The 9,763-nt window shown below is 42.6% G+C and overlaps 1 long non-coding RNA gene across 1 annotated transcript; it reads left to right on the forward strand.

Moving 5' to 3' along the window:
• The first annotated feature begins 6,445 nt into the window (after positions 1-6,445).
• On the forward strand, positions 6,446-9,334 carry LOC138955724 (uncharacterized). The gene is made up of 2 exons (XR_011452342.1): positions 6,446-6,652; positions 8,586-9,334. It is a non-coding gene; the product is annotated as an uncharacterized lncRNA (long non-coding RNA).
• Positions 9,335-9,763: the final 429 nt, after the last annotated feature.

Raw genomic sequence — 9,763 nt, forward strand, 5'->3', positions numbered from 1 at the left:
GCTCTGGGTTCAAGTGCCGCTGGGAGCAAAAATGTTTTTATTTTTTTTTATTAATCTTTTTCTTTATAGGCCTGAATTGCATTTAGGCTGCAACAACCGGTTTTTGTCTCTGTGTTCATTTTTATATTTAGTCAAGTTTTGACTAAATATTTTAACATCGAGGGGGAATCGAAACGAGGGTCGTGGTGTATGTGCGTGCGTGTGTGTGTGTGCGTGTGTGTGTGTGTGTGTGTGTAGAGCGATTCAGACTAAACTACTGGACCGATCTTTATGAAATATGACATGAGAGTTCCTGGGTATGAAATCCCCGAACGTTTTTTTTCATTTTTTTGATAAATGTCTTTGATGACGTCATATCCGGCTTTTCGTGAAAGTTGAGGCGGCACTGTCACGCCCTCATTTTTCAACCAAATTGGTTGAAATTTTGGTCAAGTAATCTTCGACGAAGCCCGGGGTTTGGTATTGCATTTCAGCGTGGTGGCTTAAAAATTAATCAATGACTTTGGTCATTAAAAATCTGAAAATTGTAAAAAAAAATAAAAATTTATAAAACGATCCAAATTTACGTTTATCTTATTCTCCATCATTTGCTGATTCAAAAAACATATAAATATGTTATATTCGGATTAAAAACAAGCTCTGAAAATTAAATATATAAAAATTATTATCAAAATTTTTTTTTCGAAATCAATTTAAAAATACTTTCATCTTATCCCTTGTCGGTTCCTGATTCCAAAAATATATAGATATGATATGTTTGGATTAAAAACACGCTCAGAAAGTTAAAACGAAGAGAGGTACAGAAAAGCGTGCTATCCTTCTCAGCGCAACGAATACCCCGCTCTTCTTGCCAATTCCACGGGCACTGTCTTTGCCACGGGCGGTGGAGTGACGATGCTACGAGTATACGGTCTTGCTGCGTTCAGTTTCATTCTGTGAGTTCGACAGCTACTTGACTAAATATTGTATTTTCGCCTTACGCGACTTGTTTTTAATTGTGTAAAGAAACTGTCCGATGCTTTCACAAAAAAATCCAATCTTGACTTTCAACTGTACATCAATCTTGACTTTCAACTGTACATTAATACAAAAAGCAGGAAAAAAGAACAGGAAAAAAAGATCAATAAAGACGGATGCTCCCCGATAAAAAAAAAAATAAAAAAAACTTGACTAAATATAACAAGTCGCGTAAGGCGAAAATACAATATTTAGTCAAGTAGCTGTCGAACTCACAGAATGAAACTGAACGCAATGCCATTTTACTCGTAGCATCGTCAGGCCACCGCTCATGGCAAAGGCAGTGAAATTGACAAGAAGAGCGGGGTAGTAGTTGCGCTAAGAAGGATAGCACGCTTTTCTGTACCTCTCTTTGTTTTAACTTTCTGAGCGTGTTTTTAATCCAAACATATCATATCTATATGTTTTTGGAATCAGGAACCGACAAGGAATAAGATGAAAGTGTTTTTAAATTGATTTGGACAATTTAATTTTGATAATAATTTTTATATATTTAATTTTCAGAGCTTGTTTTTAATCCGAATATAACATATTTATATGTTTTTTGAATCAGCAAATGATGGAGAATAAGATAAACGTAAATTTGGATCGTTTTATAAATTTTAATTTTTTTTTACAATTTTCCGATTTTTAATGACCAAAGTCATTAATTAATTTTTAAGCCACCAAGCTGAAATGCAATACCGAACCCCGGGCTTCGTCGAAGATTACTTGACCAAAATTTGAACCAATTTGGTTGAAAAATGAGGGCGTGACAGTGCCGCCTCAACTTTCACGAAAAGCCGGATATGACGTCATCAAAGACATTTATCAAAAAAATGAAAAAAACGTTCGGGGATTTCATACCCAGGAACTCTCATGTCAAATTTCATAAAGATCGGTCCAGTAGTTTAGTCTGAATCGCTCTACACACACACACACACAGACACACACACACACACACACACACACACACACACACGCACATACACCACGACCCTCGTTTCGATTCCCCCTCGATGTTAAAATATTTAGTCAAAACTTGACTAAATATAAAAAGAGAGGCTACTGAGATAACATTTTAAAAAAGGAGAATATTTTTTCAACATAATCATTTATTTTTCTCCCTAACATTCAGGTCAACAAAGTCATTGTTATAGCTAGGCAGTCATTCGATTCCAAGACAATCATCACAGGTTTGAACCGACCCTTTCGTTTAACCATTCAAAAAACAACAGCAATAACGCTGTTAGTACTACAGCGCGCTCAACGTTCGCCCTTTTGAACTCGCGATGAGACTTGTTTCTTCTGGTCGCCAAGCTTACCGTTAACAAACGCATGTACTAGTTGGGATTCCCCCAATTTTTGCGACCTTGACCGAAGTCAGCACAACGGCGTTCATGCATAGGGAACAGTTAGAAAGTTAACTTCGGGGGTTCCCACTTTCAAAAGAGGCCTCTACTTCCAGTGTTTCTGACTTCCAGTTCATGCATACGGGCCCTGATGTTCAAGATGTCTCCGAATCCACTGTGCGTGATATGCACACAGCTCACACTATCATTCTCACACTGAGAAGTAAACTTGAGTCACAGCCAAGAAGGAACGAGCAGTCATTCTGTATCATCAGTTCGAGGTAAATAGGTCATTTGCATCTGTCCTTCACCGCTGGGTCTCTTTTCCAGTGTGGGTTATGCTTGAAAGTGTCTAAACAAAACTGCTCTGTACATGCAGTGCTTGCATTGCACAGCCGCTGCAGCGAAGACAGGGAGACGAATCCCGGGAAATAACTGCGTCGGGGTTTTGAAGGGCTGTGGTGGTCGAGTTGTCGCCACCTGACACCGATACTCTATGATGAGGTAAGTCGACATGACGGCAGTCAATCGCAATCGATAATCAGTGGCGGATTTAGGAGGGGGATTAGGGGGCCCGCCCCCCCTCCCCATTCAGGGAAAAAAAGAGAAGAGAGAGAGAGAGAGAGAGAGAGAGAGAGAGAGAGAGAGAGAGAGAGAGAGAGAGAGAGAGAGAGAGAGAGAGAGAGAGAGAGAGAGAGAGAGATGATTAAATGACGGTTTCTGAGCTCAGGACTGGTGGCCCCAGATTGCAGCATTTTGCTTCCTGCAAAAAAAACTAAAATCCGATCGTATTGAGCGGGCATTGCATAAATTAGATTCGATTTGATGTGATGCCTCCCGAGTTTGAAAAGCACGCACATTGATCGGACGTCATTATTCACAGGGATGCCATGATCGATTGCATTCACTGGTCAGTGCAGCATTTAAAAAAATGTGTGTCGGGGTAAAAGTCGAACATTGTCTTATTTACTGATTTGCCGTAAACTGGGATGCGAAAATGTATCTTCAAAGCTTACGTGTAATAGCGTACGATAAAGTAGAATAACACCATGCAACTCCATGATAACGCCTATAGGTACATCACCCAGATTTATCATCGCTGTGACAGAATGTTGAAGTACATTACAGAGACAAACAGACTTACACACACACACACACACACACACACACACACACACACACACACACACACAGACACACACACACACACACACGCAGTGTCACGGTTTCAGTGACACGTTTGAGAAAGAAACTCTTTGTTGGGCGCCTTTCTCACATTGCAACGTAATGCGCCTGTGCTGGCAGCCGCATTGCGGAAAGGTTGTGGCAGACCTTCACGAAATTCACGTGGAAACCGTGCGGGTATCGGGTGATTTCGCTCACCGTTTAGATCACGTGTTCCAAGCATGGTATAGGTGTGTTTGGTAGGCGACCAGTGATTGGTCAGGAAGATCGCTTGGTTTGGGGAAGCGACTGCCGATTGGTCAGGGAGATCACATGGTCTTTCTTTCTTTTCTACAAGCTGGCAGACGACAGGTCTGGGATTTTGCTCCGTAACTAAGATTTGGAGGATTCCAACGCGTTGCAAGACTGGTTTAGGTCGACCAACGGGCTTCTGGCGTCAGTGCAGAACGCAGAAGGCTTAGGACGTGAGGGATTCGGCTACATACTTTCGCTGACGAGCGGGAGCCAAATATTCAAGCGGTTTGCTTGGGAGAGCTGCGTTCCACGAGCTATTGAGGTATTTAGACGTTACTTTACGTTGGTGACCTGTCAATGTTTGTGAAATGTAAACTCTGTGTTTTGTTTCTCCATGATAGCGTATAACTTGCTCATTATAACGCTAAATTGTAATCTGTATATGGTTTTTGCAGATATGGAGAGACGGAGAAAATGTCTTGAGTTGTTATTAACAGTCTATCCTTGCAGGTACCACGTGCTCGCTGAAGGGGGAAGTTAGATATGTTTAAAGGTGGTAAAAGGGGGATTGTTGGCATGGTCACTGCACCAATTGCTCTTGTTTCAGCTTGTTGCTGGTTGTTGCTGGAGGTGTTGCTGTACGTTTGCTGGACGTTTGCTACCTGGCTGCTACCTGTTTGCTGTTGAAGACGGGCTACACTGTTGCTGTCCTTTGCTGTACGGTTGCTGTTCTACGGCTGTTACTGGTGTTGCTCCAACTTTCACCTGTATGCTCCACTGCGTTTCATCGAATGGACCCTGGTTACACCGAGAGTTGAGTGCACCCATGCGTAAACGCCCCCCCCCACCTTGTCATCTTTCTAACCCTTTATGAAGAACTTTGAGTTGTGACAAAGTGGAGTGTTAACGCCTGTACAGGCAGACGTTTTACAGAGCAGCTAAGTGTTTTCTAACTTTACACGGTTCAGCGTGTTCTTATTATTTCATAAACTTTAACTGGCGTTTTGTCAGTTATTTTGTTTTACCAATTTTGGCTTCACGAGAAGAGGGAGGTGGAGAGTTAGTGTACATAAACAGACGTCTAGAACTTATACTTTTGTTGTTTCTAACTTTTTTGTGTGACTGCGAGAGTGGATCGTGGTGTGGTTAGTCAGTTAGCAGTAATTGACCGTTTTAGGTCATTTATTTGACCATATAAAACATACACGCGAACGCAGGCAACACAAATACACCCACATAAGTTCGCCGATATAACAAGTAAGCCTACTGTACACGCATTGTATTCCTCTCTCAGATTCAGCCTTGACCCTGATTCAGATGGTGACAAAATTATCACCTAAACTGACCCCAGGGAGACTGTCCGCTTACCTGTGTTTCGGTAATGGCTCGTACGACAGTCGCAGTTTTCAATTGCTTCGTGAGTCTTTGTTTCGTGACCAGTTCTCTTGATGTTGGTACCGTTATGTGCCAAAGACAGCTCACGTCATTTCAACCAAAGGGGAAGGTAAAGTAAACTAATAAGCTACGTACGAAAGTCAGTGTGCAATTGCTTCGCGAGTCTTTGGTTTCTGACCAGTACTCTTGGGTTTGGTACCGTTGGGTCAGTTCTTGGTCAGTTGATTATCTGCTAGAGGAAGTAGATATCGGCAAAATATTAACTATGGCTGCATTTCCCATTTTTCAAAATATCATCATCGTTTCATATCAATTGCGTTCTGATCACTTGTGTGTGACATGGGAGGCTACCGCTTCTTTCACAGCAGACTCTGCACCCGAGTTGTTGACCTTTAAGTCAACACCGGTGGATTGTGGAATTCTGTTTGTGATGGGGTCTGGTGGTTTCCGATTGTCTGTATGTTCATGGAAACCTTCGGGTTTGCATAAGTTTTTATAAGGCTAAGAAATTAGCCCTAACATTTTTAATCCTGTTTGATTGCACTTCGCCTCCCGAGGTGATCGTAGTGTTTCGGCACTCGGTTACATGTGTATAAATGGCTATATAGATATAAGTTTGAGTCACATTTGACTGCACAGAGATCAATACAAATTGAAGAAGGTTTACAGGATACGTCTCATCTCATGTAATTATTATCCAATCCACAACCGTATGAGGTAACTTCCATACACTCACTCTTCATCTCGCTCATTCATTGTTTGTTGGTTTCTTTGCTTTCTCTGATCTGTCTTTTGGTCGTTCTCACCAGACACGAGACAGCAGCACTTTCTAAGCTAATGTAACCGAGTGCAAGAGCACACCAATCACCTTTGGAGGCAAAGCCCTTCAAACAGGATTGAGATTTTAGAGCTTATGTCTTGGCCTTATAACAACAGTACTGCTATGGGTACACTAAGGTTCCCAAGAACAAGTTACATGCACGGAGACAGCAGCAGCCAGACTCTATCACAAACAGAACTCTACAATGCACAGGTGTCAGCAACGTTCAAGAAGGATTTGGGAAACAACGACATTGAACATGGGGAGGGAGGGAGGGAGATAGACAGACAGCCAGACAACCAGTTGCACACACACACACACATACCGTGGCACGCGCGCTCGCTGTTTGGCACACGAGAGACAGAGACAGACATTGACGTTTACACTCTTGGCAAGCCTCGAGTGACCAAGACTTATTCAGCTGAACTTAGCACTCAGCAATGACGCCACAAACAGCATATGACGCAGTGACAGACAGTGACGTAAGTAAAAAGACGACAGAAATTTGATGAGGACAGCGGTAAAGGAGATATTTCAGGCGCTAACAACCGTGTACTCGGCGGTCTTTGGACGCTTACTCCGGTTTTTGGTCTCCCGATCGTCTGCAAGTTTTGTCGCAGTGCATCCTGGATCTCGTAATTGTTGAGCTGAACTGAGAACGGATACATAAGTGAGTGAGAGAGAGAGAGAGAGAGAGAGGGTGTGTGTATTTTCTTTCCTGTGTCGTGGGGTGTTCTTTGTGTTTGCTACTGTACTTGTTTTTGTTTCGTACTGTTTGCATACCTTTCACTTTTATGTTGAGTTGGGTCTGCTTTCTTGTGATGCTGCGTCGCCCAAAACAAATAACGGTTTTGGGTGTCACGAAAAAAAGAACAGGGCCGGAGTGCTGTGTTAATTATGAGCAGTTCTTCCACACCCATTTAAAAAATATGACACTACCAGCATGTTTCCGCATATTGAGCCAGAATATTTTGTTTTGGTAAATCGACATACACCAGTTAACAGTTTCGGCACTTACATGGTACAAAGAAGGAAAACTCACGTGATACCCAAAGCGATTCTGGTTGGACGAGAAATTTCGACGAGCAATCGCTGCATCGTCTGCTCAACGTGATGGAAGCAATTGAACGGGACGGTGTGTTGTCCTCTACGTTATAACAAAAACCTCACGTTACGTCCAAATTAGCGATGGCGTCAACAGGCTGTGTTATTGGTTGCAGTAATGGGAGTAACCGACTTAAAAATGGTGGTCGGAAGATTGCAAAATTCGTTACGTGCCTCGACGGTCGTTAGTGTGTGGTTGCGAACCACCATTCAGGTAGGCATTTGTTATCGTCTGTGTGTCGTGTTTTGGCACACTTTTAGTACGACTGATGTGAGCCGAATTTATTGGGGAAAGTTCAAGGAATGCAAAAAGGTATGCCAAATAGTAGTGTGTCATGTTTCCTTTGCGTTGGGTTCTGGTGAAATACACAGCGGTTAACCGTTATCTGTTTGCGAGTTGCCTGGAACACGGTTTTTTAATAACATCTCTCGATCTTCACATATTTTGTCATGTGAATAAGAACAGAACAAGTTCGTCAAACATATTTCTTATTTTATCTGCATTGAATGAATTTACAACGTCCTTCTTGTTGATTGGAAATTCATAAAGACTACTTGTACTGAAGAAAATGTTTCCCCCCTTACCCGGGAACGTAGAAGAAGTTTCCCCCTTTCAACGGGTGGAGTAGTGCGCCGGAGTAGTGTCCCTTGCGTAGAAACTTGGGCGAATAACACGACCTGCGCATGCGAAAAAGGAAAATGACATAAACATGCCGAAAAACGATATGCGCATCACCCGGAAAAGGAAATAGGTCGAATCTGCTCGCGATAAAAGAAGTGCGCATGTGCGAGATCTAAAATGGCCGCGGAACTGTTAACTGGTGTATTGCAGTTCCGGAGCAAATGATCAAACTTTCTTTGCGAATTTGCGTTCAAACGTGTTTTTGCCATAATATAACAATGCGCAGCTCAAAAATAATTATGGCCAAGAACAAATCTATGGTCCTTTTAAGAAAGAAGAATAACAACATTCTTGTCCAATACGACTTGCAATTTACCGTGTGCGCTGTAAAATCTCCCTACCTTCAAAGCAGACGAAAAGCAGACATCTTCATTTTCTTCCAAGGGAGAAATCGTGGGTCATAAAGTCTTGCAGGACCCAAACATACTTCTGCACGCTTTCTTTTGTTTTCATATTCAGTTGCTTCGCAAAAATGAAATTTCATTGGTTTTTCTCAACTAGTCAAGTCAAGTCAGTCAAAACGACCGCAGAACACAGAACTGGGAAATGACACTGATTGAAATACGAAAGATCTTCGATGCCGAAAGTATAAATGACGTCATGTGGTCACACCTATCTCGAGAACTAAGCGTCGCTCAGAACCAGCGCCCTTCCATTAGTAAGACATGATTGTTGTTTGTAACACTAACAGTGTGTGAAGTTTTAACACTGCTCGTAGGTGCTTTTACTTTTAAAATCCCCCCTTAACCTCCAACAATTCGTGCAAATGTACCAGCCCTGAATATCTTGCTGTAATCGGTCTTTATTTTGCTTTCAGAATAACACAAGGCACAAGAACTGAGACAGCAACACAAACAGGCGGACACAGCAGCAGCTCTTGACTCCAGAGATCCCAGGACAGGTGCCATCCACTGCCGCACAGGTCCAGACCAAGCTTGCGGAGGGAAAGCAGGCAGCCACCGACGCAGCAATCAGCGCGGGATAACATGTCGTCAGCCGCCACTAAGGTTCAGGAAATGGCGGTTGAGGGAATGCAGGGAGTGATAGATGCAGCTGTCATCGCTAAGGATCAAATGTCGCCAACCCCTGAGGACAAGATGGGTCAAGCGAAGGACAAGATGGGTGAAGCGAAGGACAAGATGGGTCAAGCTACGGACAAGATGGGTGAAGCTATTAAGGACAAGGTGGTGGAGGCCTTGAAATGAGAATGCAGGCATATAGAGGCTCGTGTGTTCCATGATAGGCCTATTCATCCGCTGGGTCTTCACTGAAATATAGGGTGACCCCAATGAAATACCACCTATTTAAATGCTTTTTTTTTGTGCTTTTTTTTTGGACCTCAGTTGCATGCAGGTTTGCTACTACAATTATATTTTGCCTTATTTTGTGTGTGTGTGTGTGTGTGTGTGTGTGTGTGTGTGTGTGTGTGTGTGTGTGTGTGTGTGTGTGTGTGTGTGTGTGTGTGTTGGAGCAAACCTTCTTCATAGGTCTTTTTCTTTTCTCAGTCAAATGTGTACATTTTTAAATCAACAAACTTTATCAGTAAACTAATAGCTATATCTATTATTCGGCTTGTGTCTGTCTGTGTTTCTGTCACTTCGCGATGCACGGCCAAAGTTCTCGATGGATCTGCTTCACATTTGATTTGGTGGGCATATTCAGGTAGACCCCGCACACAATCTGGTCGATGAAAATTTTCAACACGTGCTCTCAGCGCGCAGCGCTGAACCGATTTTGGTTTTTATGGTTTTTCTGTACATCCATTCCCAGTAACTCTTCCTCTTCTTCTCCAGTGTTTTGCGCGTTTATCTCCCTTCCTTCGTGTGGCGTCAATCGCGTCCCGGCGAAGCCGGGTATTCGGCTCTACTTCTTCCCAGCTATTCATCTAGTGTTTAAATAAATAAATTAAGTAATAATAATAATAATAATAATAACGGGCATTTATAAAGCGCCTTATCAGAAGTTCAAAGCGCGTGACAACAATACATGTATACA

The sequence above is a fragment of the Littorina saxatilis genome, linkage group LG2 (assembly GCF_037325665.1).
Source record: "Littorina saxatilis isolate snail1 linkage group LG2, US_GU_Lsax_2.0, whole genome shotgun sequence".
In the NCBI taxonomy this organism is placed as follows: Eukaryota; Metazoa; Mollusca; class Gastropoda; order Littorinimorpha; family Littorinidae; genus Littorina; species Littorina saxatilis.